The following is a 27,549-nucleotide window of genomic DNA, read 5'->3' as shown; positions in this document are numbered from 1 at the left end:
CCAAAACAAAGTAACAAAATCTGTGAGGTTTAAATTTTTGTCTCTCATATTTCTGGAGGCCAGAAGCCCAAAATCAAGGAGTTGGCAGAGTTGGTTCCTTTGGAGGGCCTCTGAGGAGAGTCTGTTCTGTGCCTTTAGCCCAGCTCCTGGTGATCTGTTAGCAGTCTTAAGCATTTAGATATATCACTCCATTTTCTGCCTTTGTTGTGTCTGTGTCAGTCTGTGCATTGTTTTCTCTCTGTGCTTGCCTGTGTCCATGCCCACATTTTGCCTTTTTGGGGGACCCTTTCTGTCCCCCAATCAGTACATAGCTTTTATTGTATCTGAAATATCACAAATAAGTCTGGAGAATCAGTCAGCATCCGCTGTTTCTGTAGCTGGACAGCATAAATCTTATTCATCGGCCTGCTGAACTGTTCCTTTTTCAGGAAATAGATACCATCCAAAACTTTTTGATATCCTTGTTTTTAACTGTTGTGTCGTGCTGAATCAAAGCAGCTGAATTTGATGCAAATTCATTGTCGTTCCCTTCAAGAATCAACTCATCTTTCTGGGCTTGAGGTACTGAAAAAGGGATGCCTGACCTCATCCCAACCTGGTGGATGTATTTTTTGCCCAAGAGATTTCTGATTTTAACAGGAGAGCCATTCTGATAGTGGCACTGATGGGGAAGTGAGTGTGCACAGACCTCATCCTGTCGCTGAAGCCTAAGGTAACATGCTTGGTTGTGTTCTGTATGTGACTGCAGGTAGTGCGAATGGCGGCCAGTGCTTTTTGGTTGTCCCACCATTTGTCAACCCAGAGGCTCTTGTTTTGTGTTCCAAGGAGACTGAGTCCACACTGATGTGATTGAAGTCCCTCCACAGGGTGCCCCTTCTTAATAACTGTGCGTCCCTTCAGAGTGATGTCCACATTGTTTTGGATTTCTACAGTCTGATTGCTGAGAATGGTACTCATCCTCGAAGTAGAAGTGGCAAAGACAACTAAGGACCCTTGGGCTCAGGCTGACCTTTTAACTTGATTACCTTTGCAAAGCCTCCGTTTCCAAATAAAATAACGGTGAAGTTCTGGGGGTTAGGACTTCAGATACCTTTGTTGGAGGGCACGGTTTATCCCATCACACCAATGGGGCAGTCAGGTCCATTTTCACAATCAGTATCAATGACTGTTCAGTAAATAGCATTATGCACTAGACACTAGAGATGGGGAATGAGATGGGGAACGAGATAGACACTTCGTTCTCTCGTTCGGTGGTGGTAACGTGGCCTGGTAGGTTGAAGGGTTGTCCACAGCAGGGTCCTTACAGTGCAGTTCCGTTGCAGCCCCTCACCTGGTGGTTTTTAGCAGCTGTCGACAGTCATTGTCTAGATCCAGCATTGCATTAGAGGTTTAGAATAGAGTTCTAACTGCTTTCATAAATTCCTTATTTTAAAGAAACACTCTAAAAAAGTTTAGAGAGAATCTAGATCTATTCTCTATACATATTTAAAGCTATATGGTTGTAATATACAGAATATTTTTGTAATTGTACTCTGAAGATAATAAATTTTGTCAGGCTAAGCTTTGCATAAAGTTTAACTTTTTCATACCTAAACATAATTTTGTGATGTGACAAATGAATAAATATATGGGATTCTAATGAAAATTCTTGCATTTGAATTGTAATTAATAAGACTTGACTGATAGTACATTAATGCTGGCCAAAGTATGTTTTATTTTCCATTTGAACTCATATACTTAATACTCTTGTTTTTAAAGCAACTTCAAATTCTTAAGCGTAAGATTCAGAAAACTAGATGAACTTACCATAGTTATGTGAAGTTTCAAATTTTAGGGCTGTTAGAGTTCATTTATGTCTTTGTGATGTTTAAAATGAACTAACAATTTGCACATGTATTAGTTTCCTAACATATTCTCAGATTTTGAGGATTAGGATGCTGACGTTTGTGGAGGGAGGGCTGTTAGTTTTCTGCTACCACAGTGGTGGTACCGATCTAAAGCTTGTCCTCCTGATGCTTTGAAAGGCCAAAACTCAGTCAGAGTTTGGTATAAGGAAAGGTTTATTGATCTAGAAAGTGGCACCTGGGAAGATGGGAGGCCTAGTGGTACCTCAAATCCATCTTCCTAAAGTACAGAGTTCAGGCTTCTTCCTGTGAAGGGAAGGAGAAATGGGGGGTGACTGAGGACCATAGACATCTGGTTGCCAGTAGGGGTCTGAGGAAGACCTTGAAACCTGTTTCCAGTCTGTTGACTCCAGTCAATCTGAGTCCGGTCACAAGGCTCCTGCACATCTTCGATAAAGTCATTATTTTTTGCATTTTCCCTCATCTGGAGTGGCATCTTCTGGGGGCAGTGCTGTTTCTGTAAAAACTCACACTGCAAACAGAGCTCCTCTGATGATAGCATGTTTGTGTGCAAGAACACAGCAGGCTCGAGCAAGACATGTGAGTGAGGCCAATGTTTCTAGATCAGCATTCCACTCTGTTACAGTGCGTATGCATTTTTAACTTTAAAAACACAGCCAACGTTCTAGTAAATGTTTAAAATTGGTTCCTGATATGCTTATAATGAATTTTGGGCTGTGGTGGAGTATAGGAAAAAAAGTTTGAGCGGATTAGCACACCTATGCCTTTTGCATTAAGTGGATGTTAAGAGGTGGTTATTACCTGTTGTAAGTGTAGGAGTAGCAAATGTGAGGTTTTTTTTACTTTAAGAACTATTAGCATGCCACCTGTCTCAGCAGGAGAAATGTAAAGATACAACAGGGCATTAAGGAAAAATTAGCTGCCAATACTTTTACAACTTTTGATACGTTAGTAAATATAGACTTTGTTGCATGAGAGGTCATGAAAATGGATAACACCTATACTGTATGGCCTTGTTGCTTAACGGAGAATGTGTAGACCATATTTAAAGACTTGAAGAATAGATCAAAACCTTTTATACCTATAAGAATTCAAATGATGGTTGGGTTTCATTCAAATATCATCTTTGAATAATTTTAGAGAGAAGACATTGTAACAGGCTCTGTGCCTCCTCAGGAAGAAAGGATGGGAAAGGGTACTTGGGATAAGTGGAAAGATGGGGAGATTCTTACAGGATGTGAGATAAATTTTTTTTCATGCGTAAAGATAATTATTAGAAGAAACTCTAACCTGAGGATTGCCAACTATCAAATGATTTTTGACTTGCAATTATTAAATAACTATCATAATTAGATTTGCTATCTTAGTAAACTTAAGAGAAATATGTTGAAACAAAAAGCCTGGACATTTAGGGATTTTATTTTTCACTTTTTGCTCATGAGAAGAGGAAACTCAAGAAAGTAGGAAAGTTAAAGAAGAGAAAAGAGAAGAACCAGTAATCTGTCCATTGCTTGCCAGGTGAACTGGTGGGCGCAAGAACAGTTTCTTAAGGAAGATACAGTCTTATTGGGGAGACGAGGCTCAAAATCATGGCACTCAAAGAAAATGGCAGTCAGAAAAGCAGGTATATGAGTTTTGCTAGTCTGTAGAAGGGGAAAGGTGGTTTGAATCCTCTAATTTTAACAAGATTTGTAATGCAGATGTACCAATGGATTGTAGCACAATTTCTTGCTGCTATAGAAATGAACTCTTTCCTGTCACTTGCATTTTTGGAGTAGTGTATTGTTATTAGATTTTACAGAACTTATTTTGAGACTAGGAAATTACTATGTCATATACCTTTATATGTATATATGCATATGAGACATTTATTGAAGAAGATACAAGAAACATTGTTTACAGGACGATGATGCCTCAAGTCCCCTTCAAAGTAGGCACCTTGGGACCTCACACAGTTATCCCAGTTGCCATCAGCTACCCTGGCGTATTTTCCTGAATCTCATTGACAGTCTGAAATGTCTTCCCTTTGAAAGGTGATTTTAGTTTTGGGAAAAGCCAGAAGTTGCGGGGCACCAAATCTGGGCTGAAGGAGGGCTGAATCACCTGGGTGATTTGTTGTTTCACCAAAAAGATGCATGAAACGTGATGCATGAGTGGGTATGTTGTGATGAAGCTGTCAATCACCAGTTGCCCATAACTGCGGCCTTCTGAATCATCCGAATAGTTTCTGTGGAGGAATGTTCAAGCTTATCACAAAATTTGATGCAGATTTATTGCTCTACTCAGTTATTTTGGATGCAATGACCCCACGGTACACATGCTCACTCACTGGCATCTACCTCCCCCACTGACTAGTACAGTGATGCCATCATTGTTCACGCAGGCACATTCTAGTCTGTTCGCTTTGGCCATCAGGTTACATTGATGTTGCACAAACTGTTCTTGTTACATTAACAATGGCTAGACTTTTTCCATACAGACCTGGTATCCATTTTATCTAAACTGTACACTTACATTAAAGACTATAAAAGTGAATTTGAGGTTTGAATACTACAAGCTTCCCCTACTTCATGGCATTTTTATACATATTACAGCTGTTAGTGTTATAAACCCAGTAATGCATTATTGTAGTTACTAATTTACCATCTCTTTCCTAGCCTATTACAGCTTTGCTCCCATGCACCTCTTCTGTTATTGTTAAACATATTACATACATGTAAACATACTACATTTATATGTAAGTCCATCAATACTTTATATACCTATATCTTATGTTATACAATTTCTTTTAAAAAAGTATGAATAGCGTTCCTTGTAGGGAAGTAATTATCATTACAGGTCTTTTTGTTGGTGTTCATGTGGACTTGAATTACTGCCTGAGGTCACTTGATTTCAGCCTGCACAACCTCCTTTAGTATTTCTTGTAAGATGTACCTGCTAGCAAAAAATTGTCAGGTGCTTGTTTTTTTTTTTTCTTTCAGTCTTGGGATGTCTTTATTTCCCATTTAACTTGAAAGCTTTGGTAGGTTTAGTATTCTTGGTTGACAGTTTTTTTCTCTGAGTACTTTGAATATTTTACCCCACTTTTTGCTGCCATTGTTTCTGCTAGGAAGTCAGTCGTCTTATTTGTGGTCTCCTGTAAATGAATCACCCTTTTTCTCTTGTTGTTTTAAAGGCTTATTGTTTGTTTCTGATGTTCAGCATTTTTATTATCATGTGTCTGTGGGTCTTTTTGTTCTTATCACATGTATTAAATTCTGACTTATGTTAAATACCTATACCTTTCAGTTGGAAGTATTTTTGTTTTGACATTTTAGTTATAGTGTACTATATTAACTTTGTAAGTTGGAATGATTATATGCAGATTTGTTATGTCTCAACTGAGAATATATTACAAACATTTTCATAGAAGACAGTCATACAAAAATTGGAAGCAAACTAAAAGGAATTCAAACTAAATAGTATGAATTCCTTTCATGAGTTGTATATTGTTGTGCCTATAGATTAGTTTCACTGTACAGTTCTACCTTGGACAACACAGGTTTGAATTGTGCTGTTCCACTTATACACAATTGTTTTTTTCAATAAAAACACAGGCATTTCTCCCTATTCCCAGCTTTTGCATCTGAGAATTCTACCAGTTGTGGATTAAAACCAGTATTTTCAGTCTGTGGTTGGGAATCTGTGAGGTGGAGAGCCAACTGTGCATTGTTCTGTGCCACTTCATGTAGGTGGCGAGAGCATGCATGGATTTTGGTATCCAGCCGGGTCCTGAAACCAATTTCCTGTGGATACTAAGGGATGACGGCACTCACAGTTTTGGGAGTCAACAGTTGCATGTGGGTTTTATCTGTGTGAGGGGGATTCAGCACTTCTAATCCCCACATTGTTCAAGGGTCAACTGTATATTTTTTCTACAAACAAAATTGTTCACTGCTAGCTCTTTAAAAAGGTAGTCGATATGAGTCTGTTCAGCTGCGTGGAGATTTTAGGATGGTGTATTAGTTTCTTAAGGCTTCTGGAACAAGTACTACAAACTAGGTGGCTCAGAACAAGGGAAGTTTATTGTCGTGCAGTCCTGGAGTTCAGAAGCTCAAATTCAATGTGTTGGCAGGGTTATGCTCTCTCAGAAGGTCTGTTCTAGAGAAAGATCTGTTCTAGGCCTCTCCCAGCTTCTGATAGCCTCAGGTGTGCTTTGGCTTGTAGATGGCTCTCTTTCCTTGTGTCTTTTCATAATGTATTTCCTCTGTGTCTAAATTATCCCTTTTATAAGGATACAATTCATTGCATTAGGTTCGTCTTAATGTCCACATTTTAACTCGATTACTTCTGTGAAGACCCTATTTCTAAATAAGGTCCCATTCTGAGTTACTGAATTAAGACTTCAATAAACCTTTTTGGGGTCAGAAGGGGACACAGCTTAACCCATACCAGTTGGGTTAAAGGAATATTGCCATCTTAAGTCCTTTCAGAAACAAGGTAGGGACTTAAGGTACTGTACTTTTTTAAGGGGAGTAGCAATTGGTTAGTTTAAGTATCTTTTTAACTAGATCAAATAACCTCTAACCTCACTATAAGTCAGTATTGGAGCTCCACAGTGATGGAACTTAACACTTAATTTTGTATTAATTATTAATGGCTGATGTTTTCTGGAATTGGATGTAGTTTACAACTAATTGCTTGATCCCTCCACCGCTTCCCCTGACCTTTGTAACTGCTTAGTCCTTTTACCTTCCACGCCCCAGCCTTTTACAACTATGTAAAATTTTTTTTACTTACATGGATACGTAATAAGAAATTTTATTTATTTACTGATTATAAAAGGAATACATGTTTGTAATGGACAGAAATGTGTAAAAAAATACTAGAAGTCAACTATAATGCGTTAATTACTAGTAATGACTAACATATTTGTGTATGTTATCCTGGTCTTTAGAATATATAGCAAAACATGATTTTTAAAACAAAATATGGATTATTAAATATCCTTTGAACTGTTCTGTGGGTAATTGAATTGTTAATGCTGGTACTTTCAAATAAGATTTTTTCTCTCCTATCTCTTTCAATTTTGTAACCTGTTTCTCATTTTCTCCATTGACAGCAAAAGTTTGGTGTCATAGATTATTTATAGAGTTTTGGATTTAAAAGGGATCTTAGGACAACAGGCCCTTTATAGTGATAAGTACTGTAGGTGAACTTATCTGACATCATGATATTTCACAGTGAAAAACAGATTCTAAATGAATTGCTTCAACATAGTAATTAGATTGAAGTTATGGGGAACCTGTGTAGGTTAGTTGTTTGGAGCTCATTCATTTTCCCATAAATTCAGTTCCTTAGCCAAAAGGACAAGATGTGTTTCAACACTGATGGTTATAGTAGTTCAGTACCATTATGTTAAATAGTTCATTCATAGGGACTACTGTCACTGTATGGAGAAAAATGTGGCTCAGAGTTTTATGTTTTTTGACACCTGTTATTTTTCAAGAAGGAAACTCACTGGGGAATATCTTATGCTTTTATAGCTATTTGAGGAGACCCCAGTATTTGTGGAGGAATAGAGAGGGGTGTAGTGAAGAGTGGGAGCTCTGCACTTGACAGAGATCTGTGTTGAGGCTTCCTCACTGCCATTTATTAGGTACAGTTGTGGGCAAATTGCCTTCAGCCCTTGAGTTCATTCTGTCTATAATATGGGCCAAAAATGGTATTTGTGACAATGAGCTGGCACTATATGCCTGGGATTATTCTGAGCTCCTACACATACTAACTCACTTAGTTTCCACAACAACTCTGGGAAGTTGGAACTGTTGTTATCTTTTATGGATAAGAAAACAGAGGCACAAATAACTGAAGGAATTTTCCCCACATCATATAGTAATGAAGCTGGCAGAATGGGGATTCAGGTCCCTGAAATTTGGATCCAGTGTGTTGGTTTGTAACTTTCATACTCAGCTGCTTGTCTAAAAATACTGCGTTATGGGTTGCTAGGAGGAGTAAATAAGAGAGTGCATGTCAGGTGTCCAGTTCAGGAAATGTTAAGTCCCTTCTTCAACTCTTTAGGTGTCTGCTAATCACAGTATGAATTCCTTAAATCAGTGAAATAAGTTTCAGTAACGTAGTACCTCTCTTGATTTGTCTGCATATTCTCTTCTTACTGCGGGTGAAAATCCCCAGTCAAAATTTAAGACAGTTTTAGTGTGAGTGGAAAGGGGAGTGAAGCACACTGGGAACCGTCTGACCAGCACTAGATGGTTTCACTCGAAGATGGAGTGTCAGAGACCGGAAACCCCTGACATGTGCACATCTTCTCTCTGGGGATTAAGAGCCTTCTCTTTGTTGTCTTGACTTACACTTATCTCTTTCTTCATTTAGCTTCCAATGAAAAAATTTAACCTTTAGGTTAAAAGTGGTAGACATTTGATGAAGGAATTGAATTTTAAGGAATGAGTGAGTAGGCAGACCCTGATGGATCATCTGAAAATAAGGACATACTTCTACCTAAGAACTCCCTCTTCTCACCCAAGAAAAATATTGGTAATTTTTAAGTATCATCTGATATTTAGACAGTATTCCAGGTTCCCAATTAAAAGGGTCTTTTATAGTCTTTTGTTTTTTTAGAGATTTTATTTATTTTTTAGAGAGGGGAAAGGAGGGAGAAAGAGGCAGTAATATCAATGTGTGGTTGCCTCTTTCATACCACCCCCCCCACTGGGGACCTGGCTCACAACCCAGGCATGTGCCCTGACTGGGAATCGAACTGGCAACCTTTTGACTCACAGGCAGGCACTCAGCCACTGAGCCACACCAGCCAGCGCTGGGGTTTTTTTTTGTTTTTTTGTTTTTTTGAACAACAATCCAAAGTTCATGCTGTATAGTTAGTTGGTGTTATATCTGTGTAGTCTTTTTAAATCTTTCAGGTTTCCTCCCTCCCTGCTCCACCCTCACCCCCAACATTGACATTTTGAACAGACAAGACAGGTTTCTCAATATAATGAATCTTTCTGGATTTGTCTGACCATTTCTTTGTGGTATCTCTTAATTGCTCCTCTATACCTGTGTTTACTATAGAGTAGAAATTAAGCCTTAAAGTTTGATTTGAGAGGTTCAGTACTTTCTGACAAGAGTCCTCATAAGTGATGCTGCAGGCTTCATGTTGTAGCATGTCATGTGGAACATGGTGACCGGTGTGTCACTGCTAGTGATGCTGAGTTGTAGCTCAGTTAAAGTGGAAACCACCAGATCTCTTCATTTTAAGTGAAATGCTTTACTTTCTAGTTACCAAGATATCTGAGGAGTTTGGAGCTTTGCCCATGTCCTCCTGTTCCCCGTGTTCTGTATCACCATTGATGATGAGGGCAATTTGGAATGATTTCTTTGGGTTTTTCAAAAAAAGACAATATTTTTTGCATTCTGTTATTCCTTCCATGTTTACTAGTAGGCATTCCTCCATAAAGAAATTCTCTTATTAGCTAGAGTTGAAATACAGTTCCTTCTAAAGAGGCAGAGTAAATGAGTCTTTAATGATCAGTTTTCAGAAACAGGATTCAGTCTGACACTTGACACCAATGCTGTGAATGAGCCTTTACTCTCTTTTCCTCTTTTGAGCATCACAATATTTTTATTTATTGTTTTATAATCAGTTACAGTTGGTTTGATAATTACAATCATTCTTTTCAGTGTTCAAATTATTCTAGATTTTTGCCACTGAGAACCCCTTACTGGCTGCTGTGACTTTTTTAATAATTTTAAATTTTCAGAAAAGTTATAAGGATGGTACAGGTAACTTCCAAATATTCTTTACTCAAATTCATCAGTTGTTTACATGTTGCTGAACTTGCTTGGCAAATGTTCAGTGATTTTATTTGAGCCATTTGAGGATAAGTTGGAGAATTGGGCCACTTTACTCTTAAATTCTTCAATGTAGATTTCCCAAGAACAAGGATATTCTCTTTTATAAATGTAGTAAAAAGAAAAAAATTAATACTGTTACCTAGACCATTTTCCATGTTTAAGATTTAGTCAGTTATCCCTATAATGTCCAAAATAAAATGAAAAGTTATTATGCGATGTAGTTGTCATTTTTTTAGTGTGCTTTTAATAATAGTACTTCAGCATTTCCTTGTCTTTATTGATGTGGTAGTAGCCAATTATTTTGTATACTGTGTCTCAATTTGTGTTTGGCTGATATTTCTTTAAGATTAGACTTAGGTTATGCATTCTTTTTAGCAGGAGTGCCACAGCAGTGATGTGCTCTGTTCAGAAGGAATGTGATGGTGCTTACTTGTTCTACTATTAGTGGTGTTAACTTTTATCATTTGGTAATGGCTTTTCACCAAGTTTCTCCACTGTCAAGTTACTGTGCTTTTCTTTGTAATTAATTTGGGGAGTAGTTTTTTTGATACTAAGTAAATACACTGCTCGTCACCAAATTGCACTAGTTAGTTTTAGGACTGTCATTCCTTCTATTTGTATTTGTTGGCATTCTACTGCAACAAAGAAGTTTCCCTCCTTTGTTTATTTGTCCATGTATTTATTTATAGCAGTGCAGACCTTTATTTTGTTCAATAGGTAATGCTCCATTGTTATCACTATTAATTTTCATGCTCAAGTCCTTGCCTTGGCCAGTAGACTTCAGGCTTGCTCCTCTTTCCCTTTGTCATGTCTTCACCATTACATTCTAAAATAAGGTATTCTAGATTCATCTTGTATTTTCCTCTACACAACCCTGCAGCCAGCCATTTCTCTAAAGTGTCATGGTTCCTTTTAGTGGAGAATGGTATTTAGAAACCTAGGTATAAACTCCAGGTATGCTCAATGCTACTGGGGTGTCATGGTTTGAGGTTCTTTTAGTGAACATAGCAAGGAAATTTTTAAAAAATTAATTCACATTGATAATTTCCAATCACATTTAATATTTGAATTTTTATTTTCTTCTTTGAACCTGAACGTCTTCCATTTTAATTCAAATAGCTACAGAAGGCCTTAGAGAAATTCTTATGTGGTATTTTTTGAAGTTCAGTAGTAGTCTAGTGTTAGGAGGTTGTTTTGGTTGCAAAGTCATTGTTATCTGACTTGAAAATAATTGTGAAATCTGTTGATTTCTTGTGAGAGCAAATGTACAATTTGCAATTAAAAATTTTTACATTTCAAATTAAAATCTTTTAAAATGACTTTTTATATCTAGATATAAATTTATTTGTATATGAAGATTAGCATTAATCAAATTTCCAGTCTTTTAAGGATTCAAAGTGCTAATTTTGTTGTCTATAAAATTAAGATACTATCTGAAAGGGTTGTTTTGAAATTAAAATAGATCATTATGTAAAGTACCTGGTATAGTCTTTGGCCCTTCATAGATATGTAATAAATGGTACTTATTATATTGTTATTGTGCTCTATTTTGCCTATACAGATGTAATAAGCATTAAAAATTATTTGGTTAATAGTGCTTGTTGATGTAGATCTAGGATTTCATATTCTAAATTTGACTTCCTGTGTTTTCATAATTATACTGACTTACTTAACATATAAGTGAAAACTTAAATGAATTTTCAGACTGACTACACCTATGTAACCAGCTTCAAATTAAGAAACAATATCATCAGCACTTCTGAAGCCTCCATTATGTTCCCTTCCAGTCACTGCCCACTGTCTTCTCTTTTAAGGGACAGTATGTGAATTTTTCTACTTCTCTGCCCCATGCAAAACATAAAAGAACTACTCTGTTTTTGAGATTAGAATTGTATTAGTTGAGAAACTTTAAATGGGCTTTGTAAATAGCTTTTTTCATTGCATATTGTGATTTTTAATGCATGTACACTAACAATATATTTGCAAATAGGAAGTAATTTGTATTTGACATTATCACAGGGTAATTAGTAAGTAGTGTGAGAACAACAAAGGCAGAATCTCGATTTCCTTTTCTGTAGGGATGAGCTGAGTTTGTATTCCATATCCTTAGCAGAGCACCTAGTACACATAAACCACAGAAGAAAATGTTTTTAAAATACAGGGTGCGACCTGGCTGGTGTAGCCCAGTGGATTGAGCGCACGCTGCGAACCAAAGGATCACTTGTTCGATTCCCAGTCAGGGCACATGCCTGGGTTGCAGGCCAGGTCCCCAGCAACCGCACATTGATGTTTCTCTCCCTCTCTCCTTCCCTTCTCTCTCTAAAAATATAAATAAATAGAATCTTAAAAAAAAAAAAATACCGGGTGGGGGAAAGTAGGTTTACAGTTGTGAGTACATGAGACGGTTTGTTCTTGTATTATTATTTATTAATTGCTGTATTATTTTCCATATGAACAATCATAAACCTACTTTTACCCCACCCTGTAAATGCGTGAATCAATATAAGGAAGTACTTGCATATATGACTTCACCTACATTTGTTTGTATCATACCTATAGAATAATTTAAGGTGGGACTTGCATGTATGAAGTTGCTATAGGAGAGTTCTGTCTTTCTAAAGAAATTTCAAGTGTTACCAGTTTATATGAGTGACTATTTTCAAAACAGTTTTTGTACAAGTGTGTAGCATAAGCTGTAGGAAACTTCTCATAGTTGCAGGAATGTAGGGTATGTCAACATTATAGGAACTAATAACCTGCCATTCAGGTGGGGAGGGTAAGCAAGCTCTGTTAAGTGTTTGCAGCTTCAATATTGTATTCAATCTGTATGCTGAACTTCTTTGTCACAGAAATAATCAATTTGGGAAGAGTTCAGCAGAATGTTAACTGTAATGATTAGAGTGACATAGGAAGTATATGCAGTCGGAGCAGACTGAAAAGAATTAAGATAATCTTGCCTGGAAAGATAATGATTGAAATATAGAAGGTGAATTTAGGGTGAAAGGATCATCCATTGTCTCCATTGTCTGAACTGGAACCCTTTGGGAGTGAAAAGTGTCATGATAACTGGCCATACTCTAGACAGACTGGATCGTTTGATCTCCTGACAGGTGAATATGGATTCTCTGCCATATTCTGGAGTTCTAGAATTAGTATTTCTTTAAGCTCAAAAGAAGTAATAACATACAAGTGTGCAACTACAGCAATAAACAGTACACACAACATGGTAAATCAGGAGCTTTCTAATTGAAGATATGAGGGAAAGTTGTATTAATTTCCTAGGCCAAGAAACAAATTGTCACAGAATGTCACAACATAAGTTGACACATTTATGACATAATAGCTTCTGTGGGTAAGTCATGTGCTCTGCAAGGCTGCAGCCCATGTGCTGGTCAGAGCTCGGTTCTCATGTGGAGTCTTAGTTGGCAATGGATCTTTTGCCAGGCTCGCTAAGGCTGTTGCAGAATTTGTTGTAAGACTGAGTGAGGGGTGAAAGCTGCCCGCCCTCAGCTCCAAGGGATTGGCCATGTGGTCCTCACACAGTATGGCATCTTGCTGCTTCAAAGCCAGAGTCAGACAGAGTAATATAGTCTTCTGTAATGTACCACAATCACAGAAGTGACATCCCATTATCTTTGTCATAGTCTGTTGGTTAGAAGCAAGTCATGGGTCCTGCCCACATTCAAGGAGAACACTTGTAATTTCTGTCCACCACAGTGATGCATTTATGGTGACTTCTTAGTGAGACTGAGGTTTAATGTTTGTCTTGTGTAGTACCTTGTAATTATTTTATTTGACAGGACATCTCTTTTGGAACTAATGCAATTATTATCCAGATCACTTATTTGGCAGTTAATCACATATTTTATTTTTTTAACCAAGCCTGATCTTTTTTATTATAGAAAAAATGTAAATGTATTGAAATGGACAGCATAGTATTTTATGTACTAGCTACAGCAAAAAAGCATCTGTGGACCAAATCTTGTGTCTTTTTCACTCTTACCTACTTTAAACCTTTCCGTATTATTTTGAGGAAAATTCTAGGCACTATTTTATTATATAAGTATTGTGTTATTTGACTATATGTGTTTGATCTAGGTCCACATCTTTTATATTGTATAGTACATAAATTTTGTTCTAGTGGTGCTTAGTGGGTAGTGAGTACGTATTTGGAAAACTACCCATATGTATACACATAGAAATTAGTTCTGTGTTCTCTAGTTTGAGTTGACACTATAAACTAACCTTAGGATAAGCTATTTATCTACTTTATTCTCTCCATTGAAGAAAAATTTTACCTTATTAAACTACCCAAAGGGTCTTTTTTAAGGTCTGTTTTGTTTTAGTTTTGCATATGACTTGGGCTCAGGAGTCTTACATGTTTTTGTGCTTCTGAAACAACTCATAGTCTTTTGAAATGAAGGCAATAGGTCAAGTAGAACATGGAAAACAATTTGCTTTATTACAGTTCCCCTAACTCTCACACCCTCAGCAGTAGGGGCAGGAAATTAGGGCTCTGCATAAAACAGTGTTCTTTCAGCAGGAATCATTTCAGCATCCTCCAGCGGTGGAGAACTTGACCACTCTTCTGATTGCTTTCTCACAGTTGGCCTGTGTTGGGGAAAAGGTCCTTAGACAACAATTCAGTAATAACTCAGGCCTCCAGCCAGGAGAGTTGGGGGTGAAAGGGACTTGTTGCTGCCTCGGTTCCAAGGCAGCACGTGCCCTATGAACACAGAGTTCCTGTGTTTTGGGATGAGATATAGTCTTATCCAACTTGGAAGTGAAGAAAAGCATGTTTTCCTCTGTGTGTGTGTGTGTGTGTGTGTGTGTGTGTGTAAATAGCAGGTATCTAGTGATTTATGTATTTCATAGACCTTAATATTTAAGTGTTTGAATTATGAATGTTTGGAGATTCACATGCTGTAGTAAAGGGTTATTTGTATTTAATTAATAAATTTTGTTACACATAGAGATTTGAGACTGAAAATCATAAATGTTTTCATTTATAATGCTATTTTATTAATATAATTGTTCATAGATATCTTTCATATCAGTGTTTTTCCTCTTTAGTTATTTTGTGACATCAGTACAGTTTGTCAGAGCATGTCATCAGTATTTTATTTCAGTGTCTCCCTGTGTGCAGCCCTTGAATGTGCATTTTTTTAAAGCATTTTTTATTTTAATTATTGCAGTACAATTTTCTGTCTTTCACTCCCATCCCAACCCACCCACCCAGCCCTCCCCTCTGAACGTGCATTCTTGATGTAGCAGGGATGCTGTGGCTTGGGGGAGCAGTTCTGTTTCTACACTATTGACAGTTTTTGCTCACTTACTTGCCGATATCCCAACATAATATACCACCAATTGCTGACCTATTCTTTCCTTTATAAAAGTGATTTTTAAAATTTATGGATTTGGGGGGGGGGTGGAGAAACATTGATTTGTTGTTCCACTTATTTATGCATTCATTGGTTGATTTCTTATATGTGCCCTGACTGGGAATCAAACATGCAACCTTGGCCTATCTGGATAGTGCTCTAACCAACTGAGCTGCCTGGCCAGAGCCTATAAAAGTGATTTTAAAGGTTTCATTTATTATCACATCCATCATGGACAATAATGAGATATTTCAGGTGCATGGACTTCTCTGATAACCCTTTGTTGTTCAAAATGAGGTAATTGTGAGATTATTTTTTGTAACCTGAGAAACTTTAAGGGACTTGAATAGAAAGTAACTTCTTTTCTGAGAAATTTGGATGAAAGTTCACCCTGTTTGTGAATGTAGATATACATATTCTGACCTTGAACTCATTGAACTCTTTTCCCACTGTCTGATTGAATAAAGAGGGCCTATTCTTTCCCTTTTTCTGAGTTACCCTTCAGAATGTAATAGAGGATGAGCGTAGATGGTAAGCCAAAGGTGATAAATTTTAGAAATCGTATTGCTTTTGATCAGAACACTTCTGTATGTTGCGTCTCCCCAAGTTCTGTCCTCTGGGTCTTTTGTAACCCTGTGAAGAGAGCTTTTTCAGTCTTTTTCATTTTTAGTGTGGTGACACATTTCGGTGTTAATATATGATTAGTAGTTATTTTTTGGAAATTACAATACAACTTTAAAATTTTCTAAAATAGATCATTGATTTGTAAATTTTGTTCCCATTTCTACATGTAATACTTAAGAGAACATTACTGGAGGTTATTACTTAGAATAGTGGTCTGAATGATGCTGGCTTTGGTTTGGGCTGAGTTTATGATGAGATTGATGTAGCATCAGAGATAGTCCTTCCAATATTGTAGATGTTTATTAGCAAAACTTTCTATATGATTTAGACAGTACTTATACTCTGGGTTGAGTAGACTACTTTGAATATATTTGTTAAAATAAAAAAGTCTTACTTTGTAAGAAATATTTTGTAAGGAACCTCAGACCAGTCTGAATACATGCATATCCACTTCTAAAGTTTCTGTGGAAATAACAAAAATGTGTCTCTGGGAGTGGTAAATGTTCGATTCATTAAACTGTAATAGAGCCCCGACTGGGGTGGTGCTGTTGGTTGGGTGTTGTCACACAAAGCGAAAGGTCACTGGCTTGATTCCTGGTCAGGGCACATGCTTGGGTTGCAGCTTGGTCAAGTAGAAGAAGCAACGAACTAATCGATGTTTCTCTCTCACATTGATGTTTCTCTCCTCTTTCTCCTTTCCCCTCTAAAAATAAATAAACATTAAAAAGAAAACTATAATAGAACTAGAGAATAACTGATGCTTACCAACAGATCAGGTGGTTTTGAGGAATTCCTAGAGGACTGAAAAGTAGAAATTAGGATTAAAGAGGCAGCAGTGAGTAGGAAAAGCTACAGCAGGAAGTAGAACAACCACTTAACAGAACAACTGGGCATGGAAGCCTGAGTTTGCATTCTGCTGTTGGTTGTTGGAGTGTGGCTGTGATGCGGTCACTATGGTAATCAGAGAAGGGGAGTCTTCTCTGTTTTCCTGTTTTAACAGAATAATGGGCCTGCCTGGTTTTACCTTTAGGATGAAGCCAGGGACCTAGTCTTTGCTAACAGTGGGGAGCTTTCAGGGATTTCTGGCCACATGCAAGCCCAGGATGGGTATGAATGCTGTCCAACACAAAATCATGAATTTACTTAAAACATTATGAGATTTTTTTTGTGTGATTATGTGTTACAACGTATTTAATGCCCAGGACAACCCTTCTTCCATTGTGACCCAGAGACACCAAAAAGTTGGACACCCCTGGTAGGGCTTCAGAGTGGAGAGAGCAGAGAGAGGTTGTGGTGGTTTGTTTTTGCTACGGACTTGGGGACAGGTTGCAGTTCCACACTCAAAGAATACCGCTCCCTTTCTTGACTTGCCTGCCTGTTTCTCACACCATGTGCATTCTATGGAACATGGAACCTGTGTTTTCAGGACAGGTGAAGAGGAGGAAACCCATGAGATGATCTTTAATTCACAAATCTGAACACCTAACCTGGGATTTGCAGTGATGTGAGGAACACCAAGAGCTTACTTAAATGAGACCAGAAACTTGGAAGTTTCTCCTTTGAGTAGTAGTAGTTTAATGACCAAGGCCCACATTTCCCTTCACTTTTTTCTCTTTTCTTTTTTGCTTTCCTGTACTGCTTTTTGTTGGAGTGGTTTAGATTTTTTTTTTTTTTTTTTTTTTTTTACTAGTTACCTAGAAACTTTCTGGCATACATAACTAACGTTTTCTTCCTTCAGAAGTTACCGCATCTCTGTCCTCCCTTCTATTGGGTAAGCCCAGCCTCTCTGCAGATGCTAGCTACCAGTGAGCATCCTCTTTCCAGTTCCTGTTGTTTGAATGAAGCAGATTTGTTATAATTGTAGAAGCAAAAGTAAGTATTATAGTATCTGAATATAAAGTGAAGTATTTGGGAGGTAGAGGAAATGAGAGGTCGAAGGAGAGGAAAATGCTAATTTCCTTGTGTTTCATAGCAGACATTTCTGAAATACTATATGAAATTGGTAAATCTAGATAGAGACTTGAATATAGATTGACTAGAAGCCCTAAAACAATATTATATCCAATAATACATAATACTGATGAGGACGTGGTCTGGGGAAAGAGGGTTGGGAGGTAGTTCTGTGTGCCAGTTTTTCATCCTGCATAGCCCACATTAAAAGCTGTTGACTGAGGCATATATTATTTAAAGTTGTGATAATAATCACCACAAAACCAAACTGTTGACAGTGTTTGTTTCTGAAGAAAGGCACCTGAAGGGAGGGAGTGGTAAATAATACTTTTATGTTTTTATTTTATACCTTCTTTACTGTTTGCATTATTTTTAGATTGTGAGCATGTGATATTTATTAGATAAAGTTTTATACAGAGGTGTACAAAAGGTATTTGATGCTTGTTCTTGTATTCAGAACAACTGTCCACCAGGAGGTAATTTCAGACTTTTGAATAGATTAAAGATTGGTATATGTTCCTTCTACCTACACAGCAGCTGTCAGAACAAAGTGCACTTAAAGAAAATACTATCTTCTACTGGAATTTTCCATGTGTTACTCCATTTGGTAAAATGATTACTTAGAAAAATTTAAATGACTAATAATACCTTTACACAGTGCCTTACTGCTCTAGAGAAGTTTCGTATTATTTGATTTTCACAATAACCCTGTGAAGTGGGCAGAATGTAGGGTTTCCTGTATCATATAAGGTGAGGAAACAACTAAGACTGACAGAGTGACTTGCCCAATGTCATATGGCTTATAAAGTGGTGACAGCTAGGTCTCAGACTTTGTTCCTTTGATTTCAGCTCACTGCTCATCCCACTACTTCTGTAATGGTCCTGCTCAGCCTTCTCTTGTCCTGTGACATTTGAAATGTCTCCCTCTTAATCAGTTCACATCTGCCTACTTTATTATATAACCTAAACATAAGTTCCGACATTGATTTCTTACAGTGTTCTGACACTTGTATTCTAATTGTGTTTTAAATATGAAAATCTGTGGTTTATTTTAAAAAATGAATTTTACTGCAGTTTTTAAGATGTGCCAAACAGAAACATTGGGTATCATTATGCCTCTTGTGATTTCTGCAGCTAGACAACACTTACTCCTCACCCCGAGGGACTGATTCTTTCCCAGATGCCTTCCAAAGTTTTTCTGATCTCCTTGTTTTGCCCTTTTGTGACTTGATGATTCAAAGCTGTAGGATTTAAATGTTTACTTCAAGAATTAACTTTTGGGTTGCAATACTGCATACGCAACACCTAGCCTTATCTGAACTCTGCAGTTAATGTTTTTCACCTAGGGAATTTTGAATTTCAGAAAGTGAATTGCTTGCTCTCCAGGAAAACAGCCCTGGGGAAGTAAGCAGTAAGTGTATTAGCTCTTGTCTTGGGAGCCCAATATAAGAACCTTTGACCCTTGATCACATGTTTTTTTTTAATTGTGGTAAAATATATATAATGTAAAATTTGCCATTTTAACTAATTTTAAGAGTACATTTCAGTGTCATTAATTACATTCACCACATTGTGCAACTGTCACTGTTACGGAATGTAATTCAGAACTTTTTTGTCATCCCAGATAAAAGCTATTTAGTAGGAACTCTCCATTCCTCCCTCTGTACATACCTTGCTGCCTCCGATCTACTTTCTAATAGGAGTTTGCCTATTATAAATATATCATATAAGTGAATTGTACAATATTTGTTGTTTTGTGTCTGGCGTATTTTACTTTCAAAATGTTTTCAAGTTTCTTCCATGAAAAAGTACTTCATTTTTTTGTGTCTGAATGGTATTTTATATTATTCCACATTTTGTTTATTGACTCATCTCTTGATAGGAATTTAGACTTGTTTCCACTTTTTGTTATAAATAATGCTGCTATGAACATTGACACATGAGGTATCTGACTTCCCATTATCAGATCTTTTCGATACATTTGTAAGAGTGAAATTGTTGAGCCGTATGGTAACTCCATATTTAATTTTTTGAGGGACTACCAAATGTCTGCACATCCTTGCCCCAGCATGTGTTATTGCCCCCCACCCCTTTTTGATCCTTGTCATCCCAGTGGGTGTAAAGTGTACTTCACAGTTTTGATCTGCTGTTTTCCCTGATGAGTAGGATATTGAGTCTGTTTTTATGTAATCATTTGCTATTTATATACCGTCTTTGGAGTAATGTCAATTAAGTCATTTTCCCATTTTTTAATTGGATTGTCTTTTTGTTCTTGAGTTGTAGGAGTTTTTTTGTAAATTGTGGATATTAATCCCACTTTGTCAATAATCCTCTTAATATATTTTTGAATTTGGTTTGCTAGTATTTTGTTGAGAATTTTTCCATCTATCTTCATACAGAACATTGGCCTAAAGTTTTCTTATAGAGATATCATAGTCCGGATTCAGTGTCAGGGTAACGCTGGCCTCATAAAATGGGATGGGAAGTGTTTCCTCCATTTTTGGAAGAGTTTGAGAAAGATCTGTGTTAATTCTTCTTTAAATGTTTGGTGTTTAATTTCCACATTTACATAAATTTTCCAGTGTTTCTTAAATCAGTTTATGGTTTCATATCAGTGTGGTCAGAAAAGATACTTTATATGGCTTCAGTCTTTGACATATATTGATGTGACACCACATGTGATCTGTCCTGAAGAATGTTCCACATGCACTCGAGAGGAATTTATTCTGTTGTTGGGAAGAGTGTTCTTGTTCTGTTTATGTCTCTTATGTGTGTTGTTCACACCCTCTATTTCCTTATTGAGCTTTTGTCTGGTTGTTTGATCCATTATTGAAAGTGTGTATTACAGCATCCAACTTTTGTAGAACTGTCCCTTTCTCCCTTCAATTTTGTCAGTTTTTGATTCATATATTTTGAGGTTCTGTTGGTTGGTGCATGTATATTTATAATGTTATGTCATTTTGATAGATTAAACCTTTCATTAATATGTGGTGTTTTTCTTGACTCATAACTTCTCCTCCCAAGCTTTAATGAAATATTGTTGACATATAACATATGTAAGTTAAAGGTATGTACACAGGGTGATTATTTGATACATGTATCTATTGCACACTGATTACTACAGTAGGGTGAGTTAACATCTCCATCCCTCACATAATTACATTGTACGTGTGTGTGTGTTTGTGTTTGGTCGTAACATTTAAGGTCTTCTTTTTTAACAACTTTCAAGTATGTAATACAGTATTGTTATAAATTTCTTTTTACTAAAAATGCATCTTGTCTGACAATAATATAGCTCTTTTCCCTCCAGCTCTCTTTGAGTCTGTTGAGACTATTTTCTTGGACTATCTTTTTACATTCTTTTACTTTCAACCTCTTTTCATGTCTCTATCAAAAATGAGTCTATTGTAGATATTATGTGGTTAGTTTTTTTTTAAATCCATTCTGCCAGTCTCTACCTTTTAATTGAAAAACTGAATCTATTTGTGTTTAAAGTAATTACTAAGGAAGGACTTACTTCTGCATCTACCTATTTGTTTTCTGTGTCTTATGTTTTTTTATTCTTTAATTCTTCTCTTAGTGCCTTTTAATATTTACTTGATTTTTTTGTAGTGTGCCATTTTGATTTCCTTCTTGTATATTTTTAGTTGTTTTCTTAATGGTTTTCTTGGGTATTACAGTTACATCTTAAATTTCTAACAATCTATTTTTAATAATACCAACTCAGTTCTGATAGTATACAAATACTTTGCTCCTATACACCTCTGTCTTTCCACCTTTTTTATATTGTCACAGATTACATGTGTACATTGTGCACCCATTACCACAGGTTTATAATTGTTTAATGTGTTTTCCTTTTTTAGTCATAAATGAAAAAGGGTAGTTAAAAAACAATAATACAATTACAAGATAAATAAGCACTAGCGCTGTAATGTACAACATGATGATGATAGCTGACACCGCTGCGTAATATATAAGAAAGTTGTGAGAGTAAATCCTAATAGTTCTTATCACAAGGAAAAATTTTTTCTTTTTCCTGTATCTGTATGAGAAGATGGATGTTAGCTGAACCAACTGTGGAAATCATTTCACATTATATGTAAATCAGTCCATCATGCTGCATACTTACACAGTGATGTATGTCAATTGTGCTCAATAAAACTGGAAACCCCCCAAAAGTACAATAATACTGGCTGTTATCATTACCCATTTCTTTATTTCTTCATGTAGCTTTGCATTGTTACCTAGTGTCTTTTCATTTTAGCTGGAAGGACTCTCTTTAGAATTTCTTGTAGGGGCATGTCTACTAATAATGATCCCCTTAGGTTTATCTTGGAATATCTTATTTCCTCTTTTACTCCTGAAGGATAGTTTTGCCATTTATAGAATTGGTTGACAATTTTTCTCTCCCAACACTTTGAATGTCATCCTCTGCCTTCTGGCATCTGTGGTTTCTGATGAAAAATCAGCTCTTAATCCTTCTGCAGATCCCTTGTATTTGCAAGAGTTGCCTCTTTAAAGGCGTGGACAGTCTCTTTGTCTTTGACAATTTTACTATAATGTGTGTATCTTGTTGAGGTGTTCCTGTTTCAAATTTGTTGAATTTCTTGGATGTGTAAATTCAGGTCTTTCATCAAATTTGGGGAGTTTGGGCCATTATTTCTTTTCCTGCTTGCTCCTTCCCTTCTCTGGGATTCCCATGGCACATATGTTGGCATGTTTGATGGTCCCTCAGTGCCTGTTCATTTATCCACTGAATTTTCAGACCATAAGATGCACCTAGGTTTTAGAGGAAAATAGGGAAAAAAAAATTGAAGCAAAAAAAATGTGGTAAAATATTTAACAACATAAAAAACATAATATTTCACCAATATAAATGTAAAGCTACATTCGGACTATAAGATGCATCCCCATTTCCTCCCAGATTTGGAGGGTATGTCTTATAGTCTGAAAAATACAGAAGAATTATTTCTTCTATGTCTTCCTCAGACTGGATAATTTCAATTGCCTTACTCTCAAGGTCACTTACTCTCAAGATTCTTTCTTCTGCCTGCTCAAATCTACATTGAACTTCTCTAGTGAATTTCTTATTTCAGCTGTTGTACTTTAAAAAAAAAAAGTAAATCGAAAATCTAGAATTTTTATAATCTCTTTATGGACATTCCATATTTATTCATACAGCATTCTCTTGATTTTCTTTAGTTCTTTGTTGTTTCTCTCAGTTCTTTGAACATATATAAGGCAATTGATTTAAAACTGTCTAGTGATTTCAGTGTCTGCAATTCCTCAGGGACAGTTCTGTTGTCAAGTTGTTCTTTTCCTACAAAAGTGCTTTATTTTCCTGCTTCTTTGGAATTTTTTGTTGTTGCTTTTGAGAGCTGGACTGTTTGAATATTATAATATGAAACTCGGGGAATCAGACTCTCTTCCCTCCTTTTGAGTGTTGCAGTCATCTGTATAGTGACTTTTCCAAACTGATTTTGCAAAGTCTGTATTCTTTGTTGGGTGTGGCCACTAAAGTTTCTGTTACCTGTTCATTTTGTGACATGAGAAGTTTACTTAAATGTCTAGAACAACCCCCCCCTCCTCCCCCACCCAATGAAAAAGGGACGTTGCTATAGTCTAAGGGTCAAAACCAGAGCAGCCTGTTCTCCAGAGTGTGGAGGGCAAGGTTTCCATTGCCCACCCCTGCTGTGGGGCTGAGCGACAAGGAATGGTAGCTGGTTGGCACACCCTGCTCTGTCACCTAGATTCAGCAGCCTTCCTTTCACTAGCCACTTCCTTGTAAGTGTTCTGAGATGGTTGATTCTGCTGGACTTCTCAGCTTAAAAGTTTGGGTGGAGGGACTGGCTCCTGGAGCTTCCCGCTCTGCCATTTGCTGTGACATTATTTCATTTGTGTTTGGACACAACTGCTCATGGTGCCAACTGCAGCCAATTCCTTTCTGTATTTGACAAAACTATTTAAGCTTGATGATAGTTTTACCTTTTATTAGGGTGAGCTGGAGTACAGTTAGCCTCTGGAATCTGGAGTTTGAATTCTGTTTATAGTAGTTAGAGAGTAATTACCTTAAGTCAGTCAGAAACTCACATGGTTTTGATTTCACTTTAACTTAACACTGCTTGTATCTGTGTAGTGATTTCCTTTACAGGAATGTGAGAGCAAAACATTTGGACTTATCCATTAGTGTTGGAGACCGTACCTCCCAGTTCTGTTTGTATCTTATCAGGGCTGGCTTGCTTTGTGCTGAACTCTGATTCTCAGATGGTGTTTGCAGCCCTCTGAGATAGGCTGTGATGGTACAGTGCCAGTGATAAGTCTGTGTCAATCTAAGAATCCTTTCTACTGTCTGTGGAGCACATTTTAATTTTGGTGGTAGAGCTAGGACCAGAGGAGGCAACTGTGGAGGGCCTAGGTCAAGATTCTTAGAATGACTGCACGTCAGGGTGGAACCCCCAGCCTTTTGAGAGGTTCATCTGAAGGTGGGGGAGTAAGAAGAGGCAAATGAACTCTTTTGTTTGTTTAATGCTTACTGGTCCGTGCATGTTTCTAAACATCTTCTACATGAAACAGGTCATGATGAAGGTGTTGTTTGCCCTGTTTTGCACATTAGGAAATTGGAGCTCAAAGGGGTAAAATTCTTGTCCTAAAAATCACACTGTGATTGTGATTCTTCATTACTGCTATTTTAGAATTGTATTATTTTTGGTTTACAATAGATACCATAAACCGGGCATCTTGCTGGTGAGAAAAGCAAGGTGTTTTGTGGAAGGCGACCTTGTGTTCAGCAGGGTATAGTAGAACCAGGCCATAGTGCGGGCCTCCTGCTCTTCAGGCCTTTGCTCAGCCTGCTGCCCAGCCTGCAGCTGCAGTGTTCAAGTGCCCATTTGTGTTCGTTAGGCTCTCAGTTTCCAACATGAAAGCCTGTACCGAGAAGAAAGACTGTGCCTCTGAAGAAAAATTCAAGGCTTGGCTCTTGCAGTTCCATCTGTGTATGAAGCTTTTCCGAGATCCTCAGGCTCTCCGTGTCATTCCCGCCTGACGTGCTGTAGTACATGCTGTACTGGAGCAGAGAGTGGCACCCGCTCCCTCCTCTATAACTCTGTATTCACTTAATACTTTTTACCTGTGTTTTGTCATGAAAAGCTAATTTTAATCCGCTGTGTACTCCCCAGTTAGATTATGACTTTGCAATTTGTTTTCTTAGCATCTTTATCCTTTGCAGCTTGCATATCACAACTTGATTGATTTCAACCCACAGTGAGAAATAGACTTATTTCTTTACAGTTAGACATAATTGTGCATACCAACACATTGGAACAAAAGTTTCAAGAATTTACTCTTAGGAGGGAGATGTGCTGTGATGTATTCTGTTTTACTGAAAAAGAAAATGATAGTCGGGTGCTGCAGTTTGGAAATCACGTTGTATAACTTCTTGTACAGGGCTAGATATTCTGATTCTGTTTGGAATTCACCTTTACTTGAAGGACTACTGCTTTAAGACTATTTTTATGATGTCTGAAACTTAGGATATGGAAATGGTCTGTTTTTTTTGTTTTGTTTTGTTTTCATAAAAATTTTTGTTGTGTTTAATATAGTTTTAGGGACACTGTGTCTTCCAGAAGATCAAGTATGGGTTTTTAGCCTGAGGTTTCTTTGTTTTCTTGCATAAAAGATATAAACTTGTTTCTCACATCAGCTATCTCTGTGCCTCCAGAACTTTCCTTAGTATACTAAGATAGATCACTTGCTTCTCTCATCTTTGGGAAGCGTTTTCTGCCTGTTTTGGTAGATCTCCTTTAGGTACTGACCTGATATGACCCTTTTCAGTATTAATCTTAGAGTGATACATATTGGATTCTAAGATAGGATTTGAACCACAAAAGTGGGAAAAATGTGTTGTGTTTTCTTATGTTGTATTAAACAAAAAGAAAGTTGTCTGGGAACTAACAGTTTGCCTTAACTAGTATAAAAGAAGTATTCAGGGGTTTTTTTACCTTTAAAAATTTTTTTTAATTGTTCAATTATGGGTGTCCCCATTTCCCCCTCCCCCATTTTTCTCCCCTGCCCTACTCACTCCCCTCCTGCATTCAGTCCCCCCCACCCTGTTGTCTTTGTCCATGGGTCCTTCATACATGTTCCTCAACTTGACCTTTCTACTTCTATCCCCTGTTATCCCCCTCCCCCCATTCTGATCACTGTCAGTTCTTTATTTCCATGTCTCTGGTTCTGTTTTGCTTGCTTGCTTGTTTTGTTGATTAGGTTCCACTTATAGGTGAGATTATATGGTATTTTTCTATCACATCCTGGCTTATTTCACTTAGCATAATATGCTCTAGTTCCATCCATGCTGTTGCGAAGGATAGGAGTTCTTTCTTTTCTTTCTTTTCTTTCTTTCCTTTCCTTCCCTCCCTTCTTCCCTCCCTCCCTCCCTTCCTTCCTTCCTTCCTTTCTTTCCCCTCCTTCCTTCCCTCCCTCCCTCCCTTCCTTCCTTTTTCTGCTGTATAGAATTCCATTGTGTAAATGTACCACAGTTTTTTGATCCATTCATTTACTGATGGGCTTAGGTTACTTCCAGCACTTGGCTATTGTAAACAACACTGCTATGAACATTGGGGTGCATAGGTTCTTTTAAATTGGTGTTTTAGGATTCTTAGGGTATAATCTCAATGGTGGAATTGATGGGCCAAAAGGCAGTTCCATTTTTCATTTTTTGAGGAAATTCCATATTGTTCTCCACAGTGGTTGCGCCTGTCTGCATCCCCACCAACAGTGCACTAAGGTTCCCTTTTCTCCACACCCTTGCCAGCACTTGTTTTGTGGATTTATTAATGATAGCAATTTTCTCAGGTGTGAGGTTATACCTCATTGTGGTTTTAATTTGCATGTTTTTGATGGCTTATGATGTTGAACATTTTTTCATGTGTGTACATGCCATCTATATGTGCTCCTTGGAGAAGAGTCTGTTCAGGTCCTTTGCCCACTTTTTAATTGAATTATTTGTCTTCCTGGCGTTGAATCATGAGTTTTTTATATATTTTGGAGATTAAACCCTTGTCTAATATATTATTGGCAATATGTTCTCTCATACAATAGGTTCCCTTTTAATTTTTTTTTTGATTTTATTTATTTATTTTTAGAGAGGGAAGGGAGGGGAAGAGAGAGAGAGAGAGAGAGAGCGAGAGAGCGAGAGAGAGAGAGAGATATCAATGTGCAGTTGCTGGGGGTTCTGGCCTGCAACCCAGGAATGTACCCTGGCTGGGAATCAAACCTGGGACACTTTGGTTCCCAGCCCGCGCTCAATCCACTGAGCTACGCCAGCCAGGGCTCCTTTTAATTTTGTTGATGGTATCTTTAGCTGTGCAGAAGCCTTTTAATTTGATGTAGTCCCATTTGTTTATTTTTTTCCTTTGTATCCCTTGCTCTAGGAATTGATATATCGGCAAAAATATTGCTATGTGTGATAATCTGAACTTGTTTTCCTTTGGGATTTTTATGGTATGGTGACATACTTGAGTCATTCATCCATTTTGAGTTTATTCTGGTGTATGGTATAAGTTGGTAGTTCAGTTTCATTTTTTTTGCAAGTACTAGTTTTCCCAACACCATTTATTGAATAGACTGTCTTTACTGCATTGTATATTCTTGCCTTCTTTGCCAAATATTAATTTACCATAAAGGTGTGGGTTTATTTCTGAGCTCCCTATTCTGTTCCATTGATTTGTGTGTCTGTTCTTATGCCAGTACCAGACGGTTTTGGTTATAGCAGCCTTAGTTTGATATCAGGTATTGTGATCTCTCCAACTTAGTTCTTCTTTCTCAAGATTCCTTTCTCAAGATTGGGGGACTTTTTTGGTTTTATATAAACTAGTGGGATA

General features: G+C 37.2%; 1 protein-coding gene and 1 pseudogene across 2 annotated transcripts in view; one reads left to right on the top strand and one right to left on the bottom strand.

Moving 5' to 3' along the window:
- The window catches only part of USP12 (ubiquitin specific peptidase 12), a 96,294-nt gene that overhangs the window by 12,351 nt on the left and 56,394 nt on the right, over positions 1–27,549 (top strand). The gene's annotated exons all lie outside the window — the stretch shown is intronic.
- On the bottom strand, positions 394–957 carry LOC123822720 (annotated as a pseudogene).

Source organism: Phyllostomus hastatus, unplaced genomic scaffold (genome assembly GCF_019186645.2).
Source record: "Phyllostomus hastatus isolate PE091 unplaced genomic scaffold, TTU_PhHast_1.1 phas_contig_41, whole genome shotgun sequence".
Lineage (NCBI taxonomy): Eukaryota > Metazoa > Chordata > Mammalia > Chiroptera > Phyllostomidae > Phyllostomus > Phyllostomus hastatus.
The sequence above is the reverse complement of the archived record's forward strand: the minus strand, read 5'-3'. Positions and strand labels throughout refer to the sequence as shown.